The sequence below is a fragment of the Nycticebus coucang genome, chromosome 21 (genome assembly GCF_027406575.1).
Source record: "Nycticebus coucang isolate mNycCou1 chromosome 21, mNycCou1.pri, whole genome shotgun sequence".
NCBI classification, from domain to species: Eukaryota; Metazoa; Chordata; class Mammalia; order Primates; family Lorisidae; genus Nycticebus; species Nycticebus coucang.
The window spans coordinates 19,539,465-19,560,289 of record NC_069800.1 but is presented as its reverse complement, the minus strand read 5'-3'; positions in this window follow the sequence as shown (position 1 = coordinate 19,560,289).

Sequence of the window (20,825 nt, the reverse complement as noted above, 5' to 3'; positions counted from 1 at the left end):
AATTGAGGAAGAAGGAATCTTCCCCAACACATTCTATGAAGCAAACATCACCCTGATACCAAAACCAGGAAAAGACCCAAACAAAAAAGGAGAATTTCAGACCAATCTCACTCATGAATATAGACGCAAAAATTCTCAACAAAAATCCTAGGGAATAGATTACAGCTTATCATCAAAAAAGTCATTCATCATGATCAAGTAGGCTTCATCCCAGGGATGCAAGGCTGGTTTAACATACGCAAGTCTATAAACGTTATCCACCATATTAACAGAGGCAAAAATAAAGATCACATGATCCTCTCAATAGATGCAGAAAAAGCATTTGATAAAATCCAGCATCCTTTTCTAATTAGAACACTGAAGAGTATAGGCATAGGTGGCACATTTCTAAAACTGATTGAAGCTATCTATGACAAACTCACAGCCAATATTTTACTGAATGGAGTAAAACTCAAAGCTTTTCCTCTTAGAACTGGAACCAGACAAGGTTGTCCTCTGTCACCTTTACTATTCAACGTAGTGCTGGAAGTTCTAGCCAATACAATTAGGCAAGACAAGAAAATAAAGGGAATCCAAATGGGAGCAGAGGAGGCCAAACTCTCCCTCTTTGCTGACGACATGATCTTAGAGAACCCCAAAGACTCAACCACAAGACTCCTAGAAGTCATCAAAAAATACAGTAATGTTTCAGGATATAAAATCAATGTCCACAAGTCAGTAGCCTTTGTGTACACCAATAACAGTCAAGATGAGAAGGTAATTAAGGACACAACTCCCTTCACCATAGTCTCAAAGAAAATGAAATACCTAGGAATATATCTAACCAAGGAGGTGAAGGACCTCTATAAAGAAAACTATGAAATCCTCAGAAAGGAAATAGCAGAGGATATTAACAAATGGAAGAACATACCATGCTCATGGATGGGAAGAATCAACATTGTTAAAATGTCTATACTTCCCAAAACAATCTACATATTCAATGCCATTCCTATCAAAATACCAACATCGTACTTTCAAGATTTGGAGAAACTTATTCTGCATTTTGTATGGAACCTGAAAAAAACCTGTCTAGCTAAGGCAGTTCTTAGTAATAAAAATTAAGCTGGGGGCATCAGCATACCAGATTTTAGTCTGTACTACAAAGCCATAGTGCTCAAGACAGCATGGTACTGGCACAAAAACAGAGACATAGACACTTGGAATCAAATTGAAAACCAAGAAATGAAACTAACATCTTACAACCACCCAATCTTCAATAAACCACACAAGAACATACCTTGGGGGAAAGACTCCCTATTCAATAAATGGTGTTGGGAGAACTGGATGTCTACATGTAAAAGACTGAAACTGGACCCACACTTTTCCCCACTCACAAAAATTGATTCAAAATGGATAAAGGACTTAAATTTAAGGCATGAAACAATAAAAATCCTCAAAGAAAGCATAGGAAAAACACTGGAAGATATTGGCCTGGGGAAAGACTTCATGAAGAAGACTGCCATGGCAATTGCAACAACAGCAAAAGTAAATAAATGGGACTTCATTAAACTAAAAAGCTTCTGTACAGCTAAGGAGACAAAAACCAAAGCAAAGAGACAACCTACACAATGGGAAAGGATATTTGCATATTTTCAATCAGACAAAAGCTTGATAACTAGGATCTATAGAGAACTCAAATTAATCCACATGAAAAAAGCCAACAATCCTATATATCAATGGGCAAGAGACATGCATAGAAACTTCTCTAAAGATGACAGATGAATGGCTAACAAACACATGAAAAAATGTTCATCATCTCTATATATTAGAGAAATGCAAATCAAAACAACCCTGTGATATCATCTAACCCCAGTGAGAATGGCCCACATCACAAAATCTCAAAACTGCAGATGCTGGCGTGGATGTGGAGAGAAGGGAACACTTTTACACTGCTGGTGGGACTGCAAACTAGTACAACCTTTCTGGAACGAAGTATGGAGAAACCTCAAAGCACTCAAGCTAGACCTCCTATTTGATCCTGCAATCCCATTACTGGGCATCTACCCAGAAGGAAAAAAATCCTTTTATCATAAGGACACTTGTACTAGACTGTTTATTGCAGCTCAATTTACAATCGCCAATACGTGGAAACAGCCTAAATGCCCACCAACCCAGGAATGGATTAACAAGCTGTGGTATATTTATACCATGGAATACTATTCAGCTATTAAAAAAAATGGAGACTTTACATCCTTTGTATTAATCTGGATGGAAGTGGAAGACATTATTCTTAGTAAAGCATCACAAGAATGGAGAAGCATGAATCCTATGTACTCAATTTTGATATGAGGACAATTAATGACAATTAAGGTTATGGGGGGGAGGAAAAGCAGAAAGAGGGACGGAGGGAGGTGGGTGGGGCCTTGGTGTGTGTCACACTTTATGGGGGCAAGACATGATTGCAAGAGGGACTTTACGTAACAATTGCAATCAATGTAACCTGGCTTATTGTACCCTCAATGTATCCCCAACAATAAAAAAAAAAAGCCTGCACACAAATAATTATACTAGTTTTATTTGTTTGTTGCGAAAACTTGGAAGCAAATGAAATGTCCTTAAATAGGTGAATAGATAAGGAAACTATAGAAACAAAAAATGGAACAGTATTCAGTGCTAAAGGAAATGCGCTGGTAGGCCACAAAAAGACATGGAAGAATCTTAAATGCATATTACTAAGTGAAAAAATGCAATCCAAAAAGGTTACATACTGTATGACTCCAAATATATGAAATTATGGAAAAAGAAAAACTATGGAGAAAGCAAAAATATCAGTGCTTGCCAGGGGTTGGGATGAGGGGAGGATAAATAGGAGGATTCCAGAGAATCTTTAGGGCAATGAAAATACTAATGTGATACTGTAATTGTGCATAGATTTGTCCAAATCCATAGAATGTCCATCACCAAGAATGAAAACATGAACCCTGGACTCTGAGTGAGTAATAATGATGTGTCAATGAAGGTGGATCAATTGTAGCAAATGCAGCTCTGTGGATGGGGATGTTCATAATGGGGGACACTGTGCATGTGGTGGGAAGGGGTATATGGGAAATCTGTGCACCTTCCTCTCAATTTTGCTGCAAACATACAACTAAAAAGGAATTTTTTTTAGATGTGAATAGTTCAAATTGCACCAATTTAAAAGACCTACAAGAAATGGGAATGTAGTGAATTGTGTTTCTCCAGCCCCAGATCTTGCAAAAGCACAGATAATACATTTTCTGAAGCAAAGTGGTAAAACAATGAGAAGTTTCAGAAATGGGGGCTTTCTTTAAGAAAGGTCTTTTCTGGAATAAACAGAGCAATACTGTACATCCATCTTGCAGATCATTGAAAGGAACCTAAAACATTTTAGGCAACACACACAGCATTATGGGAAGTGTAGAAGAAAACTTTTTCTGCTTAATCGTTGAAACCTTGTGTATTCTATTTAGCTAAAAGGATCACACCCTTATTCACGCAATTATCCCACAAGTCTGTACCAACATCGTGTGTTAAAGCACTTTCCTGGATGTGAGAGCAAAGCCAGTCATGGTTCATGCTCTAATGCAGCTATGTTCTTATAGGGGAAAATGGACATTAAGTAAGTAAATAAACAAGTGACAAGTGCCACACAGGTTTTCATGCCAATCTAAATCAGGAAACTTGGCTTCATCAGGGAGGTTGTGAAAGACTTTCCTTTGGAAAAAATGTTTGAGCTGGCATGGTAAGGACGTACAGCCTTAAGGACATAATTTGTAGACTCAGCAGTTATCTGGGCAGAGGGTCAATGATGTGAAGATCCTACATTGAGGGAGAGAAAGTGAGTAAGGGCAGGGGCTGGAAACAGACCGGGATGCCTGTGTCACCAAGTGATGAAGACCACAACACAAGCCACAAACTCAAAAGAAGTTTGGAGAGTAGACTCAACCTTCGACCTAGGTAACAGAGGCCACAGACCTCAGACAAAATCACTACAGCCTTCATCCTGCTGCATTTTTTTTTCTATGAGATAAGAAAATTGTGGAGCTAAAGAAATGACACCTTCCCAGAATCCTCTCCTCTTTCCAGGCGATTCTTAAGAACAAAATGCACAGGGGAGGCGGAGCAAGATGGCAGCCGAGTAACAGCTTCCTTGCATCTGGGCACCGCGAGTCTGGGGATATAGGACTCCAGGCATCTCTGGCTGGTGGGATCTGCTTATCATCACCCCTGAGAGGATACAGGGAGTCAGTGAGAGACTTCTGGACCCCAAGAGGAGGATTAAAACAGTGGAAAACCGGCAAGTGGTCGCGTGTGTTCAATCTGTCTAAACCCGCCCGCAACTGTAAGTTCAGTAGCAGTGAGACTGCAAACCAGAAAGGCCTTACCTGTGAACTGTTTTGGTGTCTTTGGACTTGGCACTCAGCTGAACTGCCTTGGGGAGAGCCTGAGCGGGAGGGCGGAGAACTTTGGCCTTTGTCTAGGGCCCCAGTCTGAGCCGCTGAGCCAGATGGAGCTAATAGGGTTTGGCTCTGGGTCACAGGCAGACATTGTGAGCGATCTGCCCCGGCAAGCTCCGCCCTCAGGGTCGCAGAGCTGGAATTGGGTGGGAGCTGGTAACCCAGCGACCAACTAGCCTAAGGGCGGGGTCTGAGCCGCCTTGCAGCCCTAACCCTCGGGGGCAGAGGGATACCAGTTTTGACACACAGGGTAAGTGGATAGCCACTTCAGCAGTGATTCCAGCGACAAGCACTTCCCTGAGAAAGCTTCTGCTCAGTAAGTGAACAAGTTCAAAGTGCCTTTTAAGTGGGCTGAAGAGAGATTTAGGGTGTCTACCTGCTGGGGTTTGAGAAACTAGCAGCCTCCAGTCGTATCAGAACTGTGATTAACATCTCATACCCCAGAAGACCATGTGTTGCCTAGACAATATTCAATAACATATACATACTGCTTTGTATTTGGTTGTGGTATTTTTTTTTTTTTTGGTTTGGTTGTTTTTTTTTGTTTATTTTGATGTTGTGGATTGTTGTTTTGTTTTTTAAGTTCAACCTTTCCCATACAGATCCTTTTTCTTTCTCAATTTTTCTAGTTTAATTATAATTTGCCATTGCTGCCTATTTCAATAATTAGAACTTCATTTTTGTTAGTGTTTCTACCGCTATTATTTGGTTTCTCCAGCCAATTTTACCCCGTAAAGTTTTCTGTTTGCTTGTTTTGGTTTGATTTATAGCATTTTTGTCTTTCCTCTCTACTTGGTGGAGGTGGGGTACTGTGTCTGATCAGGTTAGCAAAAAGCTGACCTCAAGTGAACCACCCCACTGGGGACCCCCAGAATGTGGGTTTTTTTTTTAAGGTTGTATCAAAGTACCCTACTGTACACCTATATTGCTCTGTCTCCCTCTTTCTGTGCCTCTCTTCATTTTGTCAATATTCCTTTTACCCACCCCCTCTCCTTTCTCTATTTTTCTTTTTTTTTTTTCTTATCACTCAGTCCTCCTTTCTTTCATCCCTTTTTTGCTTTTAACCTTCTCACCCTTCTGGTCCTATAACCCTTAGTCCACAGGCACGAGAACTTAAAGAGCAAGACGAAGTGAAAGGAAAATTAGGGCAAGGAAACAGATAAAAGAAATCACCCATGAGGAAGAATCAGCAGAAAACTCCAGGCAACATGAAGAACCAGTCCAGAACAACCCCACCAAGGGACAATGAGGTAGCTACTGCAGAGGATTCCACCTATACAGAAATGTTAGGAATGACAGAAAGGGAATTTAGAATACACATGTTGAAAACAATGAAAGAAATGATGGAAACAATGAAGGAAACTGCTAATAAAGTGGAAAATAACCAAAAAGAAATCCAAAAACAGAATCAAATAAGAGATGAACGATATGAAGAATATAAAAAGGATATAGCAGAGCTGAAGGAAATGAAACAGTCAATCAGGGAACTTAAAGATGCAATGGAAAGTATCAGCAACAGGTTAGACCATGCAGAAGAAAGAATTTCAGAGGTAGAAGACAAAGTTTTTGAGATAACTCAGAGAGTAAAAGAGGCAGAAAAGAAGAGAGAGAAAGCAGAACGTTCACTGTCAGAATTATGGGACTTTATGAAGCGTTCCAACATACGAGTTATAGGAATTCCAGAAGGGGAAGAAGAATGCCCCAGAGGAATAGAAGCCATACTAGAGAATATTATAAAAGAAAATTTCCCAAATATCACCAAAGATTCTGACACACTGCTTTCAGAGGGCTATCGGACCCCAGGTCGCCTCAACTCTAACCGAGCTTCTCCAAGACACATTGTGATGAACCTGTCCAAAGTCAAGACAAAAGAAAAGATTCTGCAAGCTGCCAGGAGTAAGCGCCAGTTGACCTACAGGGGCAAATCCAACAGAGTGACCGCAGACTTCTCTAATGAAACTTTTCAAGCAAGAAGACAATGGTCATCTACCTTTAACCTACTTAAACAGAACAATTTCCAGCCCAGAATTCTGTACCCTGCTAAGCTAAGCTGAAAAATTGATGGAGAAAACAAATCATTAATGGATATACAAACATTGAGGAAATTCGCCACAACAAGACCAGCTCTACAGGAAATACTTCAACCTGTTCTGCACACTGACCACCACAATGGATCAGCAGCAAAGTAAGAACTCAGAAATTCAAGGACAGAACCAAACCTCCACACTGATGCAAAAGATAAAACTAAGCAATGGACTATCACAAAATAAGATGAATAGAATACTACCACACTTATCAATTATCTCAATAAATGTTAATGGCTTGAATTCCCCACTGAAGAGACATAGATTGGTTGGCTGGATTAAAAAACACAAGCCATCCATTTGCTGTCTGCAAGAAACACACCTGGCTTCAAAAGACAAATTAAAGCTCCAAGTCAAGGGTTGGAAGACAATTTTTCAGGCAAATGGAATTCAGAAGAAAAGAGGAGTTGCAATCTTATTTTCAGATACATGTGGATTTAAAGCAACTAAAGTCAAAAAAGACAAAGATGGTCACTTTATATTGGTCAAGGGAAAAATACAACAAGAAGACATTTCAATTCTAAATATCTATGCACCCAATTTAAATGCTCCCAGATTCTTGAAACACACCTTACTCAGTCTGAGCAATATGATATCTGATAATACCATAATAACAGGGGACCTTAACACTCCTCTTACAGAGCTGGACAGATCCTCTAAACAGAAATTAAACAAGGATATAAGAGACTTAAATGAGACCCTAGAACAACTGTGCTTGATAGACGCATATAGAACACTCCATCCCAAAGATAAAGAATATACATTCTTCTCATCACCCCATGGAACATTCTCCAAAATTGATCATATCCTGGGACACAAAACAAATATCAACAGAATCAAAAGAATTGAAATTTTACCTTGCATCTTCTCAGACCATAAGGCACTAAAGGTGGAACTCAACCCTAACAAAAATGCTCGACCCCACGCAAAGGCATGGAAACTAAACAATCTTCTGTTGAATAACAGATGGGTGAAGGAAGAAATAAAACAGGAAATCATTAACTTCCTTGAGCATAACAACAATGAAGACACAAGCTACCAAAACCTGTGGGATACTGCAAAAGCAGTTTTGAGAGGAAAATTCATCGCTTTAGATGCCTACATTCGAAAAACAGAAAGAGAGCACATCAACAACCTCACAAGAGATCTTATGGAATTGGAAAAAGAAGAACAATCTAAGCCTAAACTCAGTAGAAGAAAAGAAATATCCAAAATCAAATCAGAGATCAATGAAATTGAAAACGAAAGAATCATTCAGAAAATTAATGAAACAAGGAGTTGGTTTTTTGAAAAAATAAATAAAATAGATAAACCATTGGCCAGACTAACGAGGAATAGAAAAGTAAAATCTCTAGTAACCTCAATCAGAAATGATAAAGGGGAAATAACAACTGATCCCACAGAGATACAAGAGATCATCTCTGAATACTACCAGAAACTCTATGCCCAGAAATTTGACAATATGAAAGAAATGGATCAATATTTGGAATCACACCCTCTCCCTAGACTCAGCCAGGAAGAAATAGACCTCCTGAACAGACCAATTTCAAGCACTGAGATCAAAGAAACAATAAAAAAATCTTCCAAACAAAAAATGCCCTGGTCCAGATGGCTTCACTCTAGAATACTATCAAACCTTCAAGGAAGAGCAAATTCCTATACTGCAGAAATTATTCCAAAATATTGAGGAAGAAGGAATCTTCCCCAACACATTCTATGAAGCAAACATCACCCTGATACCAAAACCAGGAAAAGACCCAAACAAAAAGGAGAATTTCAGACCAATCTCACTCATGAACATAGACGCAAAAATTCTCAACAAAATCCTAGCCAATAGATTACAGCTTATCATCAAAAAAGTCATTCATCATGATCAAGTAGGCTTCGTCCCAGGGATGCAAGGCTGGTTTAACATACGCAAGTCTATAAACATTATCCACCATATTAACAGAGGCAAAAATAAAGATCACATGATCCTCTCAATAGATGCAGAAAAAGCATTTGATAAAATCCAGCATCCTTTTCTAATTAGAACACTGAAGAGTATAGGCATAGGTGGCACATTTCTAAAACTGATTGAAGCTATCTATGACAAACCCACAGCCAATATTTTACTCAATGGAGTAAAACTGAAAGCTTTTCCTCTTAGAACTGGAACCAGACAAGGTTGTCGTCCATCACCTTTACTATTCAACGTAGTGCTGGAAGTTCTAGCCAATACAATTAGGCAAGACAAGGAAATAAAGGGAATCCAAATGGGAACAGAGGAGGTCAAACTATCCCTCTTTGCTGACGACATGATCTTACACTTAGAGAAACCCAAAGACTCAACCACAAGACTCCTAGAAGTCATCAAAAAATACAGTAATGTTTCAGGATATAAAATCAATGTCCACAAGTCAGTAGCCTTTGTGTACACCAATAACAGTCAAGATGAGAAGCTAATTAAGGACACAACTCCCTTCACCATAGTCTCAAAGAAAATGAAATTCCTAGGAATATACCTAACGAAGGAGGTGAAGGACCTCTATAAAGAAAACTATGAAATCCTCAGAAAGGAAATAGCAGAGGATATTAACAAATGGAAGAACATACCATGCTCATGGATGGGAAGAATCAACATTGTTAAAATGTCTATACTTCCCAAAGCAATCTACCTATTCAATGCCATTCCTATCAAAATACCAACATCGTACTTTCAAGATTTGGAAAAAACAATTCTGCGTTTTGCATGGAACCGGAAAAAACCCCGTATAGCTAAGGCAGTTCTCTGTAACAAAAATAAAGCTGGGGGCATCAGCATACCAGATTTTAGTCTGTACTACAAAGCCATAGTGCTCAAGACAGCATGGTACTGGCACAAAAACAGAGACATAGACACTTGGAATCGAATTGAAAACCAAGAAATGAAACTAACATTTTACAACCACCTAATCTTTGATAAACCAAACAAGAACATACCTTGGGGGAAAGACTCCCTATTCAATAAATGGTGTTGGGAGAACTGGATGTCTACATGTAAAAGACTGAAACTGGACCCACACCTATCCCCACTCACAAAAATTGATTCAAGATGGATAAAGGACTTAAACTTAAGGCATGAAACAATAAAAATCCTCAAAGAAAGCATAGGAAAAACACTGGAAGATATCGGCCTGGGGAAAGACTTCATGAAGAAGACTGCCATGGCAATTGCAACAACAACAAAAATAAACAAATGGGACTTCATTCAACTGAAAAGCTTCTGTACAGCTAAGTAGACAATAACCAAAGCAAAGAGACAACCTACACAATGGGAAAGGATATTTGCATATTTTCAATCAGACAAAAGCTTGATAACTAGGATCTATAGAGAACTCACATTAATCCACATGAAAAAAGCCAACAATCACATATATCAATGGGCAAGAGACATGAATAGAACTTTCTCTAAAGACGACAGACGAATGGCTAACAAACACATGAAAAAATGTTCATCATCTCTATATATTAGAGAAATGCAAATCAAAACAACCCTGAGATATCATCGAACCCCAGTGAGAATGGCCCACATCACAAAATCTCAAAACTGCAGATGCTGGCATGGATGTGGAGAGAAGGGAACACTTTTACACTGCTGGTGGGACTGCAAACTAGTACAACCTTTCTGGAAGGAAGTATGGAGAAACCTCAAAGCACTCAACCTAGACCTCCCATTTGATCCTGCAATCCCATTACTGGGCATCTACCCAGAAGGAAAAAAATCCTTTTATCATAAGGGCACTTGTACTAGACTGTTTATTGCAGCTCAATTTACAATCGCCAAAATGTGGAAACAGCCTAAATGCCCACCAACCCAGGAATGGATTAACCAGCTGTGCTATATGTATACCATGGAATACTATTCAGCCATTAAAAACACCGGAGACTTTACATCCTTCGTATTAACCTGGATGGACGTGGAAGACATTATTCTTAGTAAAGCATCACAAGAATGGAGAAGCATGAATCCTATGTACTCAATTTTGATATGAGGACAATTAATGACAATTATGGTTATGGGGGGGGAACAGAAAGAGGGAAGGAGGGAGGTGGGTGGGGCCTTGGTGTGTGTCACCCTTTATGGGGGCAAGACATGATTGCAAGAGGGACTTTGCCTAACAATTGCAATCAGTGTAACCTGGCTTATTGTACCCTCAATGAATCCACAACAATAAAAAAAAAAAGAAAAAAAGAAACTTACTAAATGTATAATACAAATGTCTTAACACAATAACTAAGAAAAAGCCAGGAAGGCTATGTTAACCAGTGTGATGAAAATATTTCAAACTGTATATAAACCAGCTCATGGTACCCCATGATTGCATTAATGTACACAGCTATGATTTAATAAAAAAAAAAAAAGAAACAAAGAGGCTGCTATATGAAAAAAAAAAAAAAAAGAACAAAATGCACAGAATTCCTTATTCGAAACCCCCACCCTGCTTCCCAGGCCCAAGTCGCCTGCCTCCTGATTCAGTCCTCCTAAGAGTTGATTGTGCTGCTGGGCAGTCCGAGAAGTGAAAGGTTGTGGGCAGGTGTTGGACTGGTCTTGGAACGTCTGTTCATGCTTAAGGTTTCTCTGGTAGGTTGCAGCAAACTACTGGGAGTCCAGAAATTCTAAAGGAAACCTGGCTTTCCAGATTATTAGGAAAGTGTATTTATCAGGATAGAATCATATTTAACAGCTAGATTGACTGATTATTTTTAAATATTTAGACACAGAGTATATGTGACAAGAGTATACTTGTAAATGGACAGGAGTCCATTTCCACTCTTGCCCAGGGACCCACAAATGTTAGACAAGTTTGCTAACAGGTAAGTGGCAGCTAAAGAACACACAAAGCCTGGCAGACAGAATTTCTCAGATGTGAATGTGCTTGTGAATACCCCAAGGATCTAAGGAGAATGCTGGCCTTGTTCCCCACATCTCTTAAGTCTGCTAGAGCAGACGCCACCCTCCTAGCAGCAGGGTTGTAGGCCATGTCAAAAATTTGTATTTTTATTTTCTTTTTATCCAAAGAGTTATTAGAAGTTCTTCTTCTTCTTTTTTTTTTTTTTTTTTTTTTGGCAGTTTTTGGCCGGGGCTGGGTTTGAACCCGCCACCTCCAGGATATGGGACCGGCACCCTACTCCTTTGAGCCACAGGTGCTGCCCTAGAAGTTCTTGAGGGATTTCAAGGGACATACATTCGTTTTGAAGAGAGGACAATGGCTAGGGTAGGAAGTACAGATTAAAGAGCAGAGAACAGTGCTGACATTACTGGATGGGACAGAAAGAATCACATTTAGAGAAATTTGGAAGGTAAGACCTGCAGGATTTGTTGAACTGTATGATGGAGGAAAGGATGTGATTCCAAGAAGGACAAAATTCAAAGAAACGAATGGGTAAAAATAAATGAATGAACAGACTGCCTCTCTGCCATTCCCTCAGCAAAGGTTTCAGAACAGGAGGATTCCAGATGCCTTTAGTCGTATATGGTTTCAGAGAATTGAGATTCTCCCTGCCCCCTTGTAGATAGTTGGAAGGTATATTCACCTTTAACTTCACTTTCTTTTTTCCCCACAGAAAGCTAAAATAATAAAAGTCATAGCAGTTATAATTCTAACCATCTCAATTCATCTGCATTCCTGGTCCATTTAGTAAGGTTATTCGAGCAGTTTCTTCCTTTAATTAAATGGTTGTGATGGTCACATGCCCTTTTCAAAATGATTTCTCCAGTGCCTGAGTGATTAAACATAGAACTCTGTTCCGCCCCACTCCCAAGAGCCTGAGAGCTCAGGTGTCCTACAGGAAAATGCTCCTTCCCTGGGGACTGCCCTCCCCAGAGAGGCTTGCTTATATCTAGGTTGGGCCCTTGGAAATGTTTCCTGACTTCAGAGGAACCTGCGCTTTCTTTGAGACGTTAGGGGCCGGATTCCAGGTCTTGCTGGGTTAATCACTCAGCAGTACCAGCTGCAGAAGCCACTCCCTCAGGATAGCAGGTGGGTGCCTCCAGGGAACAGCAGGGCCCTCCAACAGCAGGCGATGTGCTGTGACAGGGTGCCCACATGGGTTTGCTGCTCTGCTAATTCCACCCCCCACCCCCTCTCCAGCTTTCTGCTGTGACTCACAAAAGCCACAAGAAGTAGTACTTGGAAGAGCTTCCAGGCTAAATTCAGGAAAGGTGCCTGAACTTCCTCATAAATACCCAAAGAAAAAATTTACATTCAGTGCACGGCACTCTTAGCCTCGCGTGTCACTTATTTTCCGTTCTCACACTGTGTAACGGTTCCAAAAATGGCTGGCTTGATTTGCATACATTTTAAGAGCATCTTTATCTTTTTTTATCCCTATTTATCGTCCTCTCCTCGTCCTACTTGCTGCTTTAGAACCCTGTATCAAATATTTATGTATCTTTATTTCCTGGCTGTAGCCCACTTCATTATGCCCTTCCACAGAGCTCTGTGCTTTGTGAAACCTGCTTCCTTCCATGACCCTCAGGCATATGCCCTCCCTCTCCACAGGGGCAGTGTGAAACCACCAGGCTCGAGTTCAATTCACAACAGTCCTTGTTTCTCCTTCAGCCCATAGTATACTCATAAGAAAGCATTTTGGGGGGTCCCAATCTCAGTGTTTGCTTTTCCTAGTCATGATGATTAACAGACAGGCCCAGGTGCCTGGTGCCCAAGGCTCCTGATTCTGTGTGGTGGCTACAGGGCAGAGTTCTGAGAAGGACACAGGCCTGGCAACGTCTTAAGGAGCACTGGGGCTTGCGGCAAGCTGGGGAGGACACATCCCACCAGAAAGGGGACAGCTGCTTCTTAGTTCCAGTTAGCCATGCCATGTGTAGAGTTAATCCCAAACCTTTTGGTTTCTCACCAAAAATCCAATTTTAATGTGAAAGCTTCAGAATTTTGTCTTTTGGCCCAGTGATAAAAAAAAAAAAAAATTACACAGAATTCCAGCAGCACCCACTTTATGCACGCTGGGGCACAGCTCTTGTTCTTACAAGCAGGTTCTCATTCCCAGGCATCTGGAGACATGCTGTACTTGCTTGATGACACTTCTCATGAATAACATTGAAAGGACGTTGAAAGGAAGGGCTCATTAAAAGATTGCAACCGGAATATAACTGGGCGACCTTGAGGTCTGTCTTTCCACCCACCAACAATAACATGAAAAATCGGCCTTTTGAAGCCTGAGAATAGCAGCTATCTTTATTCTAGATTTCCATCAATGTGTAGCACAAGTGCATTACCAAGGTCATAACATTCTTAAAACCCATCTTTCAGTATCTCTCTTTCCGCCCGGAGTTTCTCATTCAGCAGCTGCTAAGCATCACCCCACATCTCTTGCTGCCTCGAGGACTCCAGTAACATTCCCTCCCTCCCTTGGGACCACCCCTCATCTCAACAGGTGACTTGCCTACTTGGGAGAAAATACACTGCCTCTTTTTTTTTTCCTCAAATAAATCAGTCCTCCTGACCCAAAATTGTGGCAAGAAAAATCATTCACCTGAAAATAAGATGCTCATTACTCTGGTATTCTGGTATTTCCCACACAACAATCTACCCTCTGAGGAGTTTGTCACCATCTTGCAATGTCCCACAATCACTCCAAGTCCCACAGGGTACCCGGCCACAATTGGGTAAACACCCAGGGAATCTTTCTGGACTTGAGCTAATTGTTAAAGCTAGTTTGCTAATGCTTAGTTATCTAATGATCACATTATCTAATATTTAATCTCTCTCTGAGGCCTTTCAATTTCCTGAAGTCTATTTGACTTTTTAATCACTTTTTTTTTGTTTTTTTGAGACAGAGTCTCATTATGTCACCCTGGGTAGTGTTGTGGCTTCACAGCTCACAGCAACCTCAAACTCTCAGGCTTAAGTGATTCTCTTGCCTCATCCTCCCAAGTAGCTGGGACTACAGGTGCCTGCCACAATGCCTGGCTGTTTTTTTTTTGTTGTTGCATTTGTCATTGTTGTTTTAACTGGCCCTGGTTGGGTTCAAACCCACCAGCCTCAGTGTATGTGGATGGTGCCCCACCCCCTCAGCTATGGGAGCCACCGGCTTTTTAATCATTTTCAAACAAATTTGCCTAGAGCACTTCTGAATTATTTTTATATATTAAATACCAAATTGATACCCTCTGTAATCTGTCCTTATTGGTGTCTTTTGCTATTTTTTGTGCATTTGAACACTTGAAAGATATTTAACCAATTTTTTCTAATTTTTTTACTTGATGCTTTAAATTTAAATTGAATTCCAGATGATCCCTACATGAAGTGTTACACTATGGACCGTTCTACAGTGCTGGGGGACAGCAGCTACCCCGCTGTGTGTGCCTGCCCCCCAGGGCCAGTCCGCTCTCCTGTGTCCTCCTGAGAGCACAGAGGTGAGAAGAAGGTGGCGTCAGTCACAGTCTAGGGCCCACATGGTGCAGCTGGTCTGGTCGGTTTAGGTCCTAAGCAACCTTTACCTCATGTACCTCATTCTTACTGTTTTGTAAATTTAGCCACACTAAAGATGCCCATCTTGAGTAGGAGGATTGATTTAGGAGATTAACTTTTGATTGGAATGTTGTAATAGGTCACTGGGTTATGCCGATTATTATTTAAAATAAGGATTAATTGGCTTGGCACCTATAGCTCAGCGGCTAGGGCGCCAGCCACGTACACTAGAGCTGGTGGGTTCGAATCCAGCCCATGCCTGCCCAACAACAATGACAACTACAACCAAAAAATAGCTGGGCATTGTGGCGGGTACCTGTATGCCCAGCTACTTGGGAAGCTGAGGCAAGAGAATCACTTAAGCCCAAGAGTTTAAGGTTGCTGTGAGCTGTGACGTCATAGCACTCTACCCAGGGTGACAGCTTGAGACTCTGTCTCAATAAATAAATAAAGGTTAATGAGGTCTTTGCTTTGAACTGTTATGTATAAAACTGTGGTTTTGGAAATGGAAGAAAAGTCCTGGAGAGGCTACTCTCACTGTTGTCCAGAATTGCTGGCCTTCTGACAAATAACGTTTGGCGGACCTATCCCTGTGTCCGCATATTGGCTGACAGTGACAGACGGCAAGACTCTCTTCATCTGGTAACACTCCCAGTTGGCCCCTGTGGCTATAGGTGTCTCTCAGGTTCTCTCTACTGGAGGAAATCTCTTGTCTCTTAGACAGGGTCCTGGCTCTATAATCTGCTTCACCCCCCCCCCCCATCGACCTAAATTAACCAGTTCTTAATGCCACCCAGGAGGCACAACATCTCTACTCATCATGATTTGGGCTCCCACCTCCATGACTTGGCAGCCGGTTATCTTTTGGTAAGTACTTAATCTCTCTGAGCATCTTCTCAGAATTATTACCACCCTCGTAAGTTTTTAGGACTAGAAACAAATCTGTGTACTGTGTGGATACCTAGGAGGCATTCAATAAGGACAGAGGAGGCACAAGAAGACGTAGGGGTGTTGTTATTATTCTACAAAAGAGAGCATTTGAACAACAGGACAGCAGGAAAGATGCTGCCTGGCTCTTTGACATCATGGGAGAAAAAGAAAAAAAAAGCAATTATTTGACTTCTCCAAAAATAACCAGAAAAACTACGAAAGCAATCTGTAAAATGTTACTTGTAGATGAATTCAAATTGTGAAGGGGAGGAAAAATCAACATTTAGCCCTGTCTTTTTGCTCCACAACCCACATCCTTGAAAGTATTTGAGGCAACGGTCTTGTCCAGGAGACTGGCTGAATTATGGAGTCCTGGTTATGAGTATTTGTTGTCCATGCTCCCTCCTCTTCCTCCCCTTACCCCAAGTAAACTACTTTTTTCCAGCTGCATTTGCCTCTAGCAGCTCTTCTTTGTTAAAAGATTAACAGATGGGGTGGCTCCTGTGGCTCAAGGGAGTGGGGCACCAGCCCCATATGCTAGAGGTGGCAGGTTCAAAACCCAGCCCCGGCCAAAGGCTGCCAAAAAATAAAAAAATAAAAAAAAAATTTAACAGATGAATAAAGAAGGTGCAAATGGCCAGGAGCAACTGAATGAGACTTTTGCCCTAATGGGATGGAAATTGAAAGTAAAAATAGAGAATATTGGTAAAAAATATTTGCAAGTTATATTGTATTCTGTTTCCAGGGATTGGTAAAGCATATGTCTGATAATGCACCAATGCCATCTGGCCCCTATAAAGGTTTAGAAATAGAACATCCAAAGGGTTGGCTCCCTCTCCCCACCCACCCCGTAAAGCTGGGTCTTCCTCATTTTCCTTGTAAGGAAGAAACTCATTGTCATTAAAATCTTTCCCATTATTCACTCTGGCATTCAACATCTTTCAGAGTATAATTGTCATCTGTCATTGGATAAGACTAGTGACTGCTAAGTTTATCATAATACCCAGTCCAATTTCCATAAAATCACACTCTCCTTTCCCAAGCCAGTAGCATCTGAGTTCTCAGTAGATACAGTGCTTCAGGGAAGATGCCTGCTCAGAGCAGAGACATGTCAGTCTGTCATGTAAAGCGCAGACGGCTGCCTTGCCAGGTCACAGCACATGACAGCAGTGGAGAGCACACTGCCTTGGCCAGGGAGGAAGGGCCTTTAATCCCAGTGGGGGTTGGCCGCTGACTACCCATCAGACCCCACACATGTCACTCCCCATTGAATTTGAGCCTCCACAACGCCCAGGCCTGGCATGAAGATTCCAGGGTCCCTTCCAGCTTCTCAGTGTCCCTCAGTCTGTCTAACCACCTGAGCCCACCAGCAGGGTCTCGCTCCCTGCACACATGTGCAGAAACAATAACCCCAAACACTTTCTTGGTCTTTGGAGATGAATGCAGACATTTCCATCTTTCCAAATATCTCCTTCCTCTTATCCGATTACTTTTTACCTTATTACAAAAGCAGCAGGTGTTTACTGTCAATATATTTGTACACACAGACAAGCAGAAGAAAAAATTCCCTCATATGCCAGATTCCTTCAAACTGTGACATATATGTAGAAGTCTTTCATCCTGTCTGTAGCATTTTTTAACTTCATGATACAGTGAACCTTTGCTCCTATCTTTTCACATCATTTGAAAACATAATTTTAATGGCTGCAATTGCTATATCATATTATGGTCCTGTGAATTAATTCATCAGTTTAGATTGTTTTCTCTTTTGCTGTTTGTATCACCCTGCCCTTTCTTCGTTTAGATATACCTGTTGCTCTAAAGAATATTAGTACATGAATGAGGTGCCCCCTACTCATTTGGGGTAGTTCTTTAAATGGTTATAAATGTTTTGAAACTCTTTCAGTCGTGGGGTAGAATATAATTCCTCTCTTTCTGAACCTGCATTGGATTTATGATTCGCTTGTAACTAAGACAATAAGGCAAAAGCTCTGCTGTGTGACTTCTAATGCTGGGTACATACAGCTCCCACCTTGTTATTGCAGAAGACTTGGGCCTTCCTCTCAATATACACTCTTTTGGAGCCCAGCAGCCATGCTGTGAGGAAGCCCAAGCCAAGTGGAAGTGCCACATAGAGGTTCTCTCATTGACAGCCTGAAGTCCAGCCCACACATCAGACATGTGAGTGAGTGAGGAAGCCAACTTGGAAGCTGATCCTCCAGCCTCAGTGTCCAAGATGGTCAAGTCACCCTCCTAGCCCACAGTCTCCCCAGCCAAAGCCTCGGTCCCTGTGCCACAGATGAGAGCCCTCCACTCTGCCATGTTCACATTTCTGCTGGACAGAGTCTGTGAACAAATTAGAGCTCTTGATTTACACCACCAAGTGGGGGTGGCTTAGGGAAGCAATAGTCCCTGGACTGCCATAGTCTAGAACTGACATGGTTAGTAGGCCTGATGGGAAGCATGTTCCAGAGGACAAAGCTGGGAGAGGAAGGGGGTTAACTTCACCTGCAGGGAAACTGAAAGACTACAGTTCTGGGAGTAACAACCTCAGAGGATTCTGTTTTTCTCCTAGGTAAACCTATACACCACAACATTTTTTATGTTGGAAACAGCCAACTACGGAGGCTTAACATACGACTAAGTTTCCTAGAACAGAGGGTCTTACAAAGAGAAAATATCACCATGAGTCTAGAAAGAAAAATAATTTCTGCATCTCTATTCAGAGTAGGTTTGAGCCTTGTTCTAAAAGGGACAATATTGCAAAGTGGTTCAGAGCAAGATATTGGAAGTCAGATTTACTTAGGTTCAAATATGGTCCTATTATAATGTTCCCAATTCTGGAAACCTTCATTCCCTCATCTGTGAAACAGGAAGAAGGGTTGCTATGCAGATTAGCAGGCATCATGGATGTGATGTACAGGGGCAGACTTGGTCCACTGTCACCATAATCACTGATGTTCCTATTATTGCCACTGCTGCTATTAAAGTTCTTCCAGCCTAGACCAGGAGGAGGAATAATTATTTAGAGTGGAAAAAGAGAAGACAAAATAAAGGATATGTTATTCCTTCTCTGACCCAAAGAGCCATCTTACAAGTCTTGCCATGGCAGTATGGGAGGTTTATGGTATTAAAGTAGTGGGAATGTTGGATGGAAAAAGGAAAGGGATGATGCTCAATGTTAAAGAAAAAATTATTCAGCGACACTTGCTAAAGCACAGGAAGGAAGACTTTATCCAGGACCACTGCAACAGGTGTAGGGACCTGAGATTTTACAAAGGGGGAAAGAGATTGGGCTCAACTCCAACTACAGAATAGGCAAGTGGGAATTTGTAGCAAAGGAGCAGGATGGGTATCATTAGACAGAAAATTACTAAGAGGAAACATGAGAAATAAGGGAGAGTCTGACTAAAGCGATCTACAGAATTCCTGCTGAAGACAGGCCAGAGTGATTAGCAATCTCCTGGAGGATGGTAGAGGTTGAGGAACCTGATCAGATATCAGAGTGATCAGATGCTGAGGGTGGCGGGTTCTTGCTAAACTGACTTATCGGGGTTCTCGCTAAAAACAGGTTTTATTTTTTAAAAAGTGGGCCCAGAAGAAGGACCAAGGTGGAACCAAAAGAAGATTCAGGAGCCTGACTAAAGTGTGGCCAAGCAAAGAATCTTTGTCATCAGTTCATTCGGGAAACTAAAGCAAAGTCTTAAAAGCATTTAAGTCAGAAAACCAGAGGACTTGAGCGTATTCTTTCTCTGCTGCTTTGGCGAGGTTTAAACTTCACTCACTCATTCACCTATTCATTTAGCAGATACGTGTACTTACTAAGTATCCTTATATGCTGGGAGGCATATATATCGTGGTAGGCACTGATGATAAAGAAAAATTGATAATAAACAAAATCATATAAACCTTCTCTGTTAATGTTCAAAATCTGTACTTCACATGGCATATTTTAACAACATGTGGGTTGCATCACTGCAACTCCAAAACCCACACAGCTCTGCTGCACTGTGGCAAATCCCCTCACAGTTGGTCACCTGCAGCCAGGTGAGTAGTTTGAGGCTAAAGTAATTAAGATCCTCTGTGCCTCCTCCCTGATTCTGCCACTTCAGAAGAGAGAGAGCCTCAAGGGAAAGAGCTTGGAGACCTGAGTTCCCACATGGAGGAGAGTTTCCAACAGACCATCATGCATCTCACACAGGGAAGAAACCACTTCTCCACCTCTCGTGGGAAGCCTGTGAGAATTCAGGGCCATCTAACAAATATAAAACCTGACAACTCTGTGCATGGTTCCTGAGGCTACCTAGAATTATAAGATACTCTCTGCCTCCGAGGAACTAACGAATTTATTGAAGCATCTCTTGAACAGATGGCCAGCTGCCCCCCCACTTAAATACCACTGACGGGCCTTGTGATCACAGAAGGGTTGTAACCCAGGAGCTAGCTGGTGGAGGCTGCCATTTTTAAGACATTGCAGTGCTGTAAGCCAGAAGACCACGACTGGATCTGACCAAGAATCAACCCAAATTGCCTGAATCCTCCTGGGACCCCACATTTATCTTTGCTGACTCATGATTTCACTTCATTTCAGGTCTGGGATTTTGGCATCTCTCTTGGTAGCTTTTGTCCAGATGCTGGGCCAATGGCCTTGGCTTTATTTCTCTACTTCATACTTTTCTATTTGTCTCAGAGCTGAAGGTCCCATGACAGCTAGTTTTAGTCATGCTGTAATCGCTTTCTTGCAGCCATGGATAGACCCCGTGTTCAACACCTGGTTGGCTAAATGGTTGGTCACCTCAGTGGGGAAGGGTCTCGCCTCCCTTCAGCCAATGCCTTGTGTGTAACTCCTCGTAAGCCACATACCCACTCCGGGACGCCAGACACTCCTCTGCAAAGTGAGA